The 12,769-nt window shown below is 38.8% G+C and overlaps 1 protein-coding gene across 3 annotated transcripts in view; it reads left to right on the top strand.

Moving 5' to 3' along the window:
- Window positions 1-12,769, top strand: part of LOC139117292 (uncharacterized) — a 133,854-nt gene that overhangs the window by 38,613 nt on the left and 82,472 nt on the right. The window lies entirely within an intron of this gene.

The raw sequence follows: 12,769 nt of genomic DNA, 5'->3' as shown, positions 1-12,769 counted from the left end.
GTTCACATTTACTTACACTTACACAGGGGAGTTTCCTGTTTTCTGTTTCTATGAATCATCACCAAATGTAATTGTTTGCTCTCTGAGGCATTTGAAACTATAATCTGTAGTGGCTGAGATGGTTACCTATATCTGATTTCTAGATTGTCATTATTTGGAGCAACATAAGTAAGCTTAGTTGGGGAGGGGGGATATTTTCTGTATGTACCTGATTAGCTGTTTTACAGGACAATCATTTGATTTGATTTAGAGGGGAGGGGCTGGTGGAAATGGGTATGGCTTTCCAGTTTACCTCAGTGTACAGATCAGGTGTGTGTCACAATTTAACCCTTTGAGCGCTGTAATCTTTTCCCGCTAACATTTTAGTACAGCATTTTACCAATTTTTACTAATTTTTCTGTCTTTTTTATAATTATGGACATCACATTTCATTCGCTACAGTTTTTTCTCAAAATGTTGGCAAAATCTGAGGAAAAATGACTGCAGCTTATTTTATAAAGGGGACAAAAATAGACTTTGGCGCTCAAATGGTTAAAATGGCATGCTTCGGCATGCATGTGTATGTTTCTGAGGCCCAGTCAAAGTCTGTTCACAATTCATAAATACAGGTATAAGAATAACTTTTAGTCAGCCCTGATGCATGTTTTTCAGACCATCAACTGGTATAATCCCTGTTTGACATCATCATAATATACTTGTGTTCTTCATGGAGCCACACAACTACTTGCATTGGCTTTTAGTTATGTGGCTCCCCGTAAAATACAAGTTCACGATGACGTAACACAGAAAAATACCGTGGGATATTTTATTGGTTAATCCTCATTCTCCCAAGATGTATGTATTTCTATGGTTTGTCTCTGGAGCCCGGTAGAAAGAGGATTAATATCATACGTAAGCACACATGTGAATGCACGGTTGTTACTCTTTCCATTTCTGTATTTGGAGGGCGGTGACAAGTTATTTTGAAAGGAACAGGATGTCACTTAGCTGTGATATCGCAGCGGTGCTTGTGGCCTATATCGAACGCGCTTGGTTAAAATGCCCTGCTTCGGCAGTTTACTGCGACATCGACCGGTGTCGATTAGCACACAAAATAACAAAATAGATAGAGCTTGGAATAAATCAAATTATAGCTACTGTATCACTGACTCAGGCATCTGCGACTCATCTCCTACTCCTGCTAACGACCCCGACTGTAACAACATGTATTTTCGACCGTTTTTCGGTGAGCCGTCGCGTCAATGGTCCTAGCCTGCTCGGATTTGAACTTTGACCTCCAGCGTATTCAGTGCGTTGTACGCGTGAGGCGGCAAACATAGCAGAAACCCTCGACGGCTAGTTAGCAGGCGTAGAGAATGTGTCTTAGATTGTCAATGAAAAAGGTGATATAAGTTTATTCATTCAAAGGCTAATATATTTCATTATTTTGTGAGCTATGTCATCGACACCGGTCGGTGTCGTAGTATAAAACTGCCAAAAAAGCCCATGCGTTGGCTCGCAGGGGGACTGTCGCCGTGGCGCTGACCCTTTACCCGACTGTGTTCGATATACACCACAAGTACCGCTGCAATATCACAGCTAGGATGTCACTCAGTTTTTTGTGCAGCCAGTTACTCAAATTTTCGGACGTTTGGGACGAACTTATCCGAACCTCCTCCCCCATACGTGATGGCGGCGCCCGAAAAGACACACATATATGTGTTTGACTGACCTTTATTTCCGCTCCACGAACATGCGCATAACGAAGATAGTGATTTACTACAATGCATTATACTGATTTTGGGTTCAACAGAAGAGAAAGCATTAGAATGACGTGCCCGTTGAATCCAAATCAACATAATAAACAATATATGTCAATTATACTGGTCGCACATTTGACTGAAGAAGATGTCTCCTGAATAACATGAAAGTTTGTTTCAGAACTTGATAAAGGATATTGTTATTTTGTAACGGTGCAAGTTAACATCATTTGATCAAATCTCATTAAGCTCACGGCATAGACCATAACCTTAAAACATGCACAGTGAGTAAACGTGATATGATCCAGAATATTTAATGAATTGAATGAAACGACAATTGCAGCAAATTAGCCAATTTTACATGTTGAAGTACCTTATATTTAGACAGTATACACTGCCATTCTTGTTTTATGAGTGTTATCAAATCTCTCAAACGTACGATTTGCGTTTGTGTTGAACATGTGACAACATCGCAATAATAGGTAGCAGGATTTAAAGGTCTCAACAATTACACGAAGGCAAGGTTACACAGTGACCGTCAAGTATTAGGTGAATGGAATAGAAAGGCAGCAAATATCAAAGAACTAGTCAATCTATATGAATGAACGTGGTAAGTGTCTCGTGATTGAAAATTGCGCCTTAAGGGAGTTTTCATTATTTTCGAGGGGGAGCTATTAATGTTTTAAAAAATGTAAGATATCATGATGTAAACCTTGACATCATTGAAACATTCATTCTAAAATATGACCTCCTCAATTGCAAAATCTCAACCCCGGTCAAAATTATTGCTCTGACTAAATTAATACAAATATTATAATGTAGCCATGGATGATGTGCCATCAAGATGCGGCATTGGGATTAAACGGCGTAACCACGTTGTCATGATCGGTTGAAACTTACTTGATTTGTGTGGATTGTAGGCAATTTATCCCTTCGTCAGCCCAGAAGGTCCGTAGTGACACACAAGCCAGTATTTAGTTACTTTCCATGGTATGCTACAAGCTGGGATTTGTGGAATTTGTTGTTTGTTTACCAATAAAACCAGCACTGGTACATATAGAATCCTATTTTATATTGTTCTCAAATTTCATACAGACTAAATCTTATTCCGTCCAAATTTTTTGAATTTTCAGTTCTACTGATAATGTCATAGTTCTACGCAAATCTTTTGTAAATATAACCCCTCAAACTATTGTAAAAGATTACCCAACAATAAAAAACATTGTAAAACTCAACCCCAAACTACCCTATGGGTTGGGCGAAAATTCTATCGAAAAAGTTTCAATTCACATTTGCTTGTGTAATGCAACAAGCTTCGTCACCAGTTCTCCTGAATTCTTCCGGAATTTTCATAACTACATGTAACATCAGAAGCCGCAACTGTTTGTCATTTATTTGGCGAGGATGTCCATATGCATACGTGATGTGAAGGCCGCTTCTTACCCTGGTCTTCGTAAGTGTCGACAAATTGCATTGGACTATTCTGGGAATAGCACACACTGTACAGTTGGAACTCGGGAAATGGGTGATGATGATGTAGTCCTGTGCGGACTACTGAGCTTTCCCAGAAGAAGACATGTCATGCCTTTGGTATGCATTTATAATTAACTAAAAGAAAGTCGGCCGAGGTGAAAGACAGGAAAGGTCGCTCCCATCAGTACATCTGTCAACATAGCTTTCGGTGAATGTTAATGACTAAAGCAGTTGTCAGGACAATACGTTCACTAAGAGCGGATGCACGGTAACATCAAAAGAGTCTCAAAGATAAACAACGGGAATCATTCTCACGATGCCCCACGTGCAGAAGGGGTTACTGTAGGTCAGGGGGTAAAAGCTAAATCCAAGTAATAAAATACTAAGCGATCGAAGGGTTATGTCGCACCTCCCAACCAAGATCGAAAGGCGTCCTCGCTCGACCTATACATAAAAATTAACAAACACAAAAGAAAACAAAACAAAAATTAACAGTCCAACATCATAAGAATGCAACAGAAAGTAGTCAATGAATACAGGTGTTGCAGAACACCATGTACTAGAGTTCACTACAGTTGCGATCATTTCTTAGAGTTCGTAAGAGTTCGATGTATATTCGCCTTTTTACTCAATGCTGACAATACTCTCAAATTATGAACAAATTCAACATCACAGAGTCCGTTCGTAAGAATAATTACAAAGTCATTAATGATGATTCAGTGATATTATCTCCCATACGTACATGGGTTGTATTCGCTTCTAACAGTTCAGTGGCAAATAGGTACTTAAATATACTCTAAGTCGTAGCACTTTATTGAGCTGAGTAACACAAGTTACACGGTAAAACTTCTAGGTCTCACACTGGTCTTATACTAGGCGTCGGTCACGGTCAATGTTGCCTGGGGGCGTCTCAACAGGTTCTACAACAGGTTCCACCAAGACGTGGTCCACCACAGTCAAACAGACTGAGCTTCTCACTAAAGTTGGTACGTCAAAGTCTCAGAGCGTCTACATCTCTGTACAGGAATGCGTAAAAGACGTGAAGTGAAAGGAAGTGTCTCTCTGTCTAGAAAGTGTACAACTTAAATCGTCTCTAAATCTGCATATTGTCATTCCTTGGTATGCATCTATAATTAACTGAAGAGAGTCGGCAGAGGTGAAGGACAGGAAAGGTCGCTCCCATCAGTACATCTGTCAACATAGCGTCCGGTCAATGCTAATGACTTAAGCAGTTGTCAAAACAATACATTCACTAAGAGCGGATGAACTGTTACATCGAAAGAGTCTCAAAGATAGACAAGGGAATTATTCTCACGATGCCCCACGTGCAGAAGGGGTTACTGTAGGTCAGGGGTAAAAGCTAAATTCAAGTCATAAAATACTAAGCGATCGAAGGGTGATGTCACAATATGTACAAATCATGAAACATGTTACCTCTAAGCTTACCTATCTGGAATTCTAAATTGGTAGTCAAAATAACAAGTTTTGAATTTCACTTCTCTGGTTCCTACAGATGTTCACATAAAGATACTTGAATTTGTGAGGCAATGTGTGCTATGACAAAACTAGCTCTGCTGGTTTTAAGACAGCGTAAAGATGCTCATTCTCGCGAGCCAGAGCAATAATTTCCGCTCCGCTGACCTACACAAAAATCGACGGGTAGCGCTAGGCTGTTGCCGTAAAGAGTCGCGTGGTTTACGACGATGAAAGATATTCTGCAGAAAATGATTTTCTGATTGCTTGAAGTTTGAACTTTGATTTCAGACACTAAGCATTCCAAGAAATGTGTGTTTAAAAAAATTGTTAAACGTGAATTTTTAAAGGCCTGGGACAAAGTCCCTATTTAACTTTTCCTGAAGTACATTTAGCTTTACTAGGTTAGGGAAATTTTAGCAGTTTTACGTTGTAAACAAGTTGCAAATAAACAGAATACAAGTGCATGTACACATCAATGCATATACTCACGTTTCTGCCCATTCATGCCATATATCCTATGCAGCAGATAAATTATCACCCAAGAGCGTATAGGACTAATAGCAACAATTAACCGTTGTAGGTGGCAGTTCCAGAGACTCCTGAAGACACAGTTTACTGTCTCAGGGTACATCAAAACATTTTTGGCTCACATTTGGTTATACCAATGTGGGTTTATCGTATAAGCTGAAGTCGATGGCGTCTGAATGTATGCATGTCTGTCTGTCTGTCTGTATGTATGTATGTATGTATGTATGTATGTATGTATGTATGTATGTATGTATGTATGTATGTATGTATGTATGTATGTATGTATGTATGTATGTATGTATGTATGTATGTATGTATGTATGTATGTATGTATGTATGTATGTATGTATGTATGTATGTATGTATGTATGTATGTATGTATGTATGTATGTATGTATGTATGTATGTATGTATGAATGTATGTATGTATGTATGTATGTATGTATGTATGTATGTATGTATGTATGTATGTATGTATGTATGTATGTATGTATGTATGTATGTATGTATGTATGTATGTATGTATGTATGTATGTATGTATGTATGTACGTACGTACAGTATGTCCGTCAACATCAAAAACACGCAAACTGCTGCACTTTCTTGGTATTTAGTGTGTGTATGTGTATCCTGGGCTATAGATGGCATTCTGTTCAAACGAAGTCTGCATCGCCAAAATTATACAGATGAGCTTACAAAATGTGAAAATGGTCAAGAATTAATTACTCGAAAACCGCTGAACCTTATACAGTTTTATGAATATTGTGAAGATATCCTTAATTTTGTATTTTTGCTGAATTTTTGTAATTTTTCTCATTTTCAGTAAATTTTCGTCTTCTCTGAAACAGCCAGCCCAATCGCTCTCAAATTTGGGTTTGATCTTTGCTAGGGTGTTACTCTTCTCATTTGTTGAAATTATGACAAATTGGGAAAATTACTATTTTGGAGCAATTTAGTCATGTTTGGTCAAAAATTCTTAAACAGTATTTTCTTTTTAAAACCCCTGGACAGACAGCTTTTATATTTGGTACAGAGACGTACAGAGATGACAATAGTTAGATATGTGGAAAATGTTCTGAAATTTACAAATTTGTATTTTTAAGACAATATTGTCACTTTTGGTCAAGAAAACTTGTTCTAAAAATTACTTGTTTGAGAGCTTTGTAATTTGGTATAAAGTCGTGAGGGATGTTATTAGATAAATTTCTGCTCAAAGTGTTGGGAAACCCCAAATTTGTATATTTTAGGTAATTTTCTCAGTTTGTGACCTTAAATGACCTACACCAACCCAGGATATAATGTGAGACAGTTTCGTAGGCTGTGAACATAATTTTGTCATATTTGGTATCAGTCTGTAGGAAAATTTGATGCAGAAAACAAAGCTGAGATGAATGTTTTCATCGTGGACCAATTTTGCAACTTTTCTATGTAAGACATACAAGAACTGATGAGAAATTTGGATCCAGGATAATTCCAGATGTTGTAATCACCGCCCACAGTGGAAGGCATTTCACTATCTGTAACTAACTTAAGTGCTGTTTACATTAGAATGATAACACTCATCGCATTAATTAAAAACTCTTCCAAGGTTGTTAATACATTTCCTGTCATCTGGCGTTATGTAATACCAAGGGATTGAACATTTGATATTCAGGAGGGAGTAGGGTCTAGAAGATTGATGAGGTAGCATTACTTTTTTACAAGATCCCTTGTACATCTTTTTGCCCATTCCCACCTTTTCTTTTTATCAAGCCTTCTCTGTCTATTTTTGTTGTTGACATTTGCTTATGTATTTAGGATCTGCTTGTCCCATTGCTTCAGAAGTTGATATGTATGTTCCTAAAGATGATCTCCAGTACCTAAGTTCGAGGCCTTATTTGCTTTTGTCATTCTTGTTTTTCCTGGTGTCAATATTTCTTGAGTGGACCAATTCAAACCGAATGTGAGCACACTGTCTTTGACAGTATTTTTTATAGTCTAGAAGAAGACGCAAATCTTTTTCCCTGCCTGCTGGACAGACAGTATTTTCCTATAAACGGCCAGCAACATTGTTTTAAGAAAGTTCTCCAGCCTCTTCCCAGAAATCAAATGGTCCACTCCGTGTACAAACTTTGCCCTCACCAAAGCATATTGCCAGCCTAACAGACACTTCGAGTTGCCAACGCAGGAAGAATTACGTTACTCTTAGACTGAACACTCCATACCACTATGGAAAGACCCTGTCGCATGCGATCTCGGTGATGGAAAACCGCTTTTTGGAAATTAAGCGCTTTGTTGTAGCATCACAGGGAAGAGGGAAGGCAGCATACACACACGCATAATGAATATATGAATGTGTACAAATTTAATTGTTTGTGTTTATTTATTCAACATTTGATGAAATTGTATGTTTGTTTATTCATTTGTTTATGTTGTCTGTATGTTTGTTAATTATTTACTTATATTATTTTATGCTTGTATGTGTGTTTATTTGTTTGTTTGCATGCTTGTTTATGTGTTTTTCGAGGTTCCCTGTGGAAGCGTGTAGCTAAAAAAGGATAGCTCCATGGTTGTAGCACCACAAATATACCAATTGGTATGCAATTTTAGATTTCTTTCGTGTAGCCCAAAGGCAATAGACAGTTGGAACCAATTTGTGCAGATACAGTGCAGATAGGCACTGGCAAGCACAAATGTAGTACTGCATGCAAAATCTTACCCAACCATGTCACGTCTGAAACAGCAGAAATACCAAAAATCCCAAAACCAGGGCGTCTGGACTATCGCTTCAAACAGGACGGTTCCCAGACACTTCTCGCCACACCATCTCTTGACTACCGCTTCAAACAGGATGGTTCCAGACACTTTCCGCCACACCATCTCGGCCCATACCAGTTCGCACGTGCACCAAAACAACCCCTTACCAAAACCTCTTCGCACCAAATGTCACATCGCCCCCAGCTCTGCGTGGCAATGTTGTGTGTTAATAGCATTATACGCCCTCATTTTGCCCCTAAAACAACACCATTTCGCCAACTGGTAAAGCTGAAAATAATCAACCACTGCCATAGAAGTTTTCATCACCTTTCTATCATCCCAGGACCGAAATCTTTAATGTGTACACATTTCGAAAAAATAACGTGCAATTTCGCGCACGGCACCTGAGTTCCAACAGTTAGAAGTTTGCGTTTTTTCTTTTTTTCTAATATGCCGTTTATGGTTTCATGCAAAATGAATGATTTATGATAGCCAAAATTTAAATGCTTCAAAGTTGCACTATGTTATTAGGGACCGTTCAGTTTTTATGGCCTGGGGGACCGGCAAAATCTTGTTGTCGGTGTTCAAAAAAATATAGCCCCCCTGCATTTTTCGTGAAAAAAGATGGTCCCCCCTTTGTCGGACGAAAAATTTGATGACCCCCCATGGCTGGAAAATAAACAAAACCCATACGTCAAATTTACCCGCACTCTCAGGATTTGAACTCTGTTACGCGGCGCAATTTATTCGTGCATCATAGATGCCAGTGTACAAACTTCTCAGCCACATCCATGCAAACGTCTGTTAATTAGGGCAACTGTAAGGCAATTTTTAACTTCATTTCCACAGACAACTTATGTCCATCACACTGTTATGCAAATTCCCCTTTTTGTCTCAGTGCTACCATTCAGGGTCGCGAGCATGTAAATGGTCTTTCAAAGATGAGATAGGCACTTAACCAGATACTACTGTAATATGAGTTGGCCGCCGAGGGCAGCCCGCTGCTTATTGTAGTGGGTTAGCAAAGTCCGGGCCTGCCGGTAAAGAGGGTGATGGGCCACACGTAGAATAAACTTTATTGTAGTGGGCCGCCAAAGGCGGCCTGCGTGTAAAGAGGGTCTATCATGGCCATTGCATGAAGTAAACCTAATTGGAGTTGGCCGCCAAAGGCGTCTGCCCGTTAAGAGGGTCATGGGGTCATAAAGTCAATTTATTGTAGTGGGCCGCAGAAGGCAAGCCGCCGGTAATGATGGTCGATCATGGCCATGGTATAAGGTGAACTTTATTGTAGGTATTATGTTTTTGAAAATGTACTGACCCCTTTCGTACCAGTGCTAGTGAAAAAGCGTTGACCCCCCCCTTCGCGGATTCCAAAATTACGATGACCCCCGGATTTTGCCGGCCCTGGCCGTAAAAACTGAACAGATCGTTGCATCGTTGTTTTAGGACGAGTTGGTAGTATTATGATGGTATTATACTTGGGGCGAAGTGGTTTTAGTACCTTGAGGTACTTTGGGCGAAATGGCGTTGAACGAAGTAATACTATACTTGGGACGAGGTGGTTTTGGAACGCAATGGTTCTGGTACGAAGTTTTGTGGGGTGAACTGGTTTGGGTGCGAAGTGTCTGGACCCCCTTCCGTCCAGGCCTGAACAATGCGACACTCAAACTTTTAAAGAAGACAAAAGGCTAACAGGCAGAGGCGGTACACAGTCCCTCCACAGAAGCGAGATCAATTCTACTGTTTATGATTATTGAGTTGGGGAAACTCCCGGGGGAAACTGCGGTGCTCAAAAGCCCATATACAAAAAACAAGATGGTGAAACAGTCTTGCAAATATTACGTTTACTTTTTGGTGCGTGGCACACAAGTTTTGTAGATAACAAGAACCGACTCATTTGAGTGTCTGGATAGAACACACAAGGGAATTGCTAAATTAGTTATCGAGTTGAAAGTTGAGACTGAAGTTAATTAGGGATGGACCATTAGACCTTGGGGTGGTCACAATGAAATTGTGAAAATTTTTTTTACTATTGTAAATTTCTGAATTTTTTTTTTCCAATTGAGATTAGCTGTGCAAATTTTTTTTTTTTCAGAGTAAATTTTCAGATTTATAATTTTTTTTTCGTTCGTCGCTGTCTGAAGATTGCAAGAGGGCAAACATGTGGTGCCAAGCACCACAAGCGGCCACGCAAGCGGTCACTGGAAAGAGGTCAGGAGAGTGGTGTCCCCCTGCTGCTGTTGGAGCTTTTGAAAAATAGAGGTTAAAATGGTGTTATTTGGTGGCACTTGGGGAGTATTTTTGCAGGGGGTGGTCAGGAGGGGGTGTCCCCCTCCTGCCTGGAGCTTTTGAAAAATAGAGATTAAAATGGTGTTATTTGGTGGCACTTGGGAGTATTTTTGCTGGGGGTTGTCAGGAGGGGGTGTCCCCTCCTGCCGGAGGTCAGGAGGGGTTGTCCCCCTCCTGCCTGGAGCTTTTGAAAAACAGAGATTAAAATGGTGTTATTTGGTGCACTTGCGGAGTATTTTTGCCGGGGGAGGTCAGGAGGGGGGTGTCCCCCCTGCTGCTGTTGGAGCTTTTGAAAAACAGAGATTAAAATGGTGTTAATTGGTGGCACTTGGGGAGTATTTTTGTGGGGATGGTCAGGAGGGGGTGTCCCCCTCCTGCCGTTGGAGCTTTGAAAAATAGAGATAAAAATGGTGTTATTTGGTGGCACTTTGGGAGCATTTTTTCGGATTACACATCTTCCTCTGAAACATGGTCTTCTTGCTCCTCAGTAGCTTCGTATACTTTTGAAAATTGACTATTTTGGTTTCCTGGCTTCCCTTTCTACTGCTTGGTGAAATGCCTACATTCACCCCACCAAACATCATGCATATCTCATGATTTACAATTGATTTTGACAAGCTGAGAAGCTAAAATAAGCTAAATAATATAGTGAAATTTGCATATTTGTGTTTTTAGAGCAATTGTTGCCCTTTTTTGATCAAAACATCTATTTCTCTGTAGCAACATGTCCAAATTGATTGGATGTGTATAGATGTGTTGAATTTCAATATATGTCTTTTTGGGCAATTTATGCCATTCATGGTCAAAAAATCTGTATTCTCTGAAAGGGCTTGTCCAATTTCTTTGAAATTTGCTACACAAAAACGATTAACCATGCAGATTTATTCAGTATTTGCTATCGAGAAACTTTCAAAGTTCAACCCTTTTATGTGTTATTGTGTTGGGATTTGTTGGATAGATGGCATTCTACGTAGTGTATTGTTGAATGTTAAAACATGTGTTGCTGTTGTTATTTGAGGCTGTGTTTTTGAGAAAAAAGAATTGAAAATGCCTTTTTAAAAGCAAAATAATACATAATGACTTGATATGTTGTTTTATCATTATTGACGTGTTTCTACTTGTTCACCCATTCTTGCATTCATCATTGTAATAAAATGCTGTGAAAAAATAAAACTGATGTGGCCTGCATCTGTTTACCTCGATCTTAAAAGGCAAATACAACTTTCTGTCTTGACAACCATACCATAGTTTCAATGTTTTACCTAGTGTACCTGCTTGGTTTGTACGCAGGAAACAAGTAGAAAACAGGCTCTATAATTTCATAATTTTCAAGTGATCAGAATACAAAAGTCCTGAAAAGATAAGATAATCACAACTTCCAGTATAAGGATACAGTCACTCTAAATGTATAAATTAAAATTAAAAATGTGCCGGGAGGATGTATTAAAAATACAGAAAGTTGCTTACTGTCGGTAAAATCTAAAAAAAATTCAAAATTTTAAAGACTTTTGCAGATTTTTTTTTACGCCTTTGTCTTCTTATTTATTTTTTTTTATTTTGCAAACTAGTTTGAAGATTTTTTTTCCCTAACTTTCTGCTCTGAAATTTTTTTTTCTGTTTTGACCACCCCCCTCCCAAGATCTAATGGTCCGTCCTTAGGACAGCCTGTTTAACCATCCTGTTTTTTGCTGTACATCCATGGAGCTTTCCATGATACATTCAAATTCACAAAGACGACGCCACATCTGCCCAACACACTGCGCGTGATCTTTGCAAGCGTCACAGATTCTGAGAATTGGCTACGCCCACTTCCTTTCTTTCAGGAACTTCATCAGTGTCGAATTCACGGGACGCTTATCTATCAGTATCAATCAACAGATGTTCATAAAAAGGCCAAAAGGCCTTGTATGTGTCGTGTCAAAAACTTTTCCGTACACCGTCCATAAAGTCACTGTGATTATCCACAGGAATAGAGATAAAGTAATCTAAGTATAATATTATAATGTTGTTACATTAGTAATAACATTACTGTAGGAACACACTAAATACTTTTTGTTGGTTCGTTTCTAGTGTTACCCTCCGAAATAACTGTAGAAGATAATAATGTATAGAGTTTCCACGGCAATGAGGTGCCAATAGACAAGAAGATAAAGTATTAAGTATCTATCCTCCCCTGTAGACCGTACACCGGCGCTGAGTAGTTGTACCTTCTTTTCTTGGCAACTCATTGCCTTGGAAGCTCTATAGTTACTATAATTGTATTAATTTCTTCTACAACTATTTAGAAGGTTAAGGGTAGAAATGAATCAACAAAAAGAAAATACTTGTTTTCTTCAATTTCATTACCCAGTAAAAACAATAACAACAACAACAACATTTATATCAGAATCTTTGTTATGTATCATTTGTTGACTATAACCAAACAAGCAGACAAGCAAACAAACAAACAAACATTTTTTATTGAAACGTGAACACAAATACAATTCTTTATTGGTTCTATTTTGTATATGGAAATATCATACGTAACAC

This window comes from Ptychodera flava, chromosome 2 (genome assembly GCF_041260155.1).
Source record: "Ptychodera flava strain L36383 chromosome 2, AS_Pfla_20210202, whole genome shotgun sequence".
NCBI classification, from domain to species: Eukaryota; Metazoa; Hemichordata; class Enteropneusta; family Ptychoderidae; genus Ptychodera; species Ptychodera flava.
The sequence above is the reverse complement of the archived record's forward strand: the minus strand, read 5'-3'. Positions and strand labels throughout refer to the sequence as shown.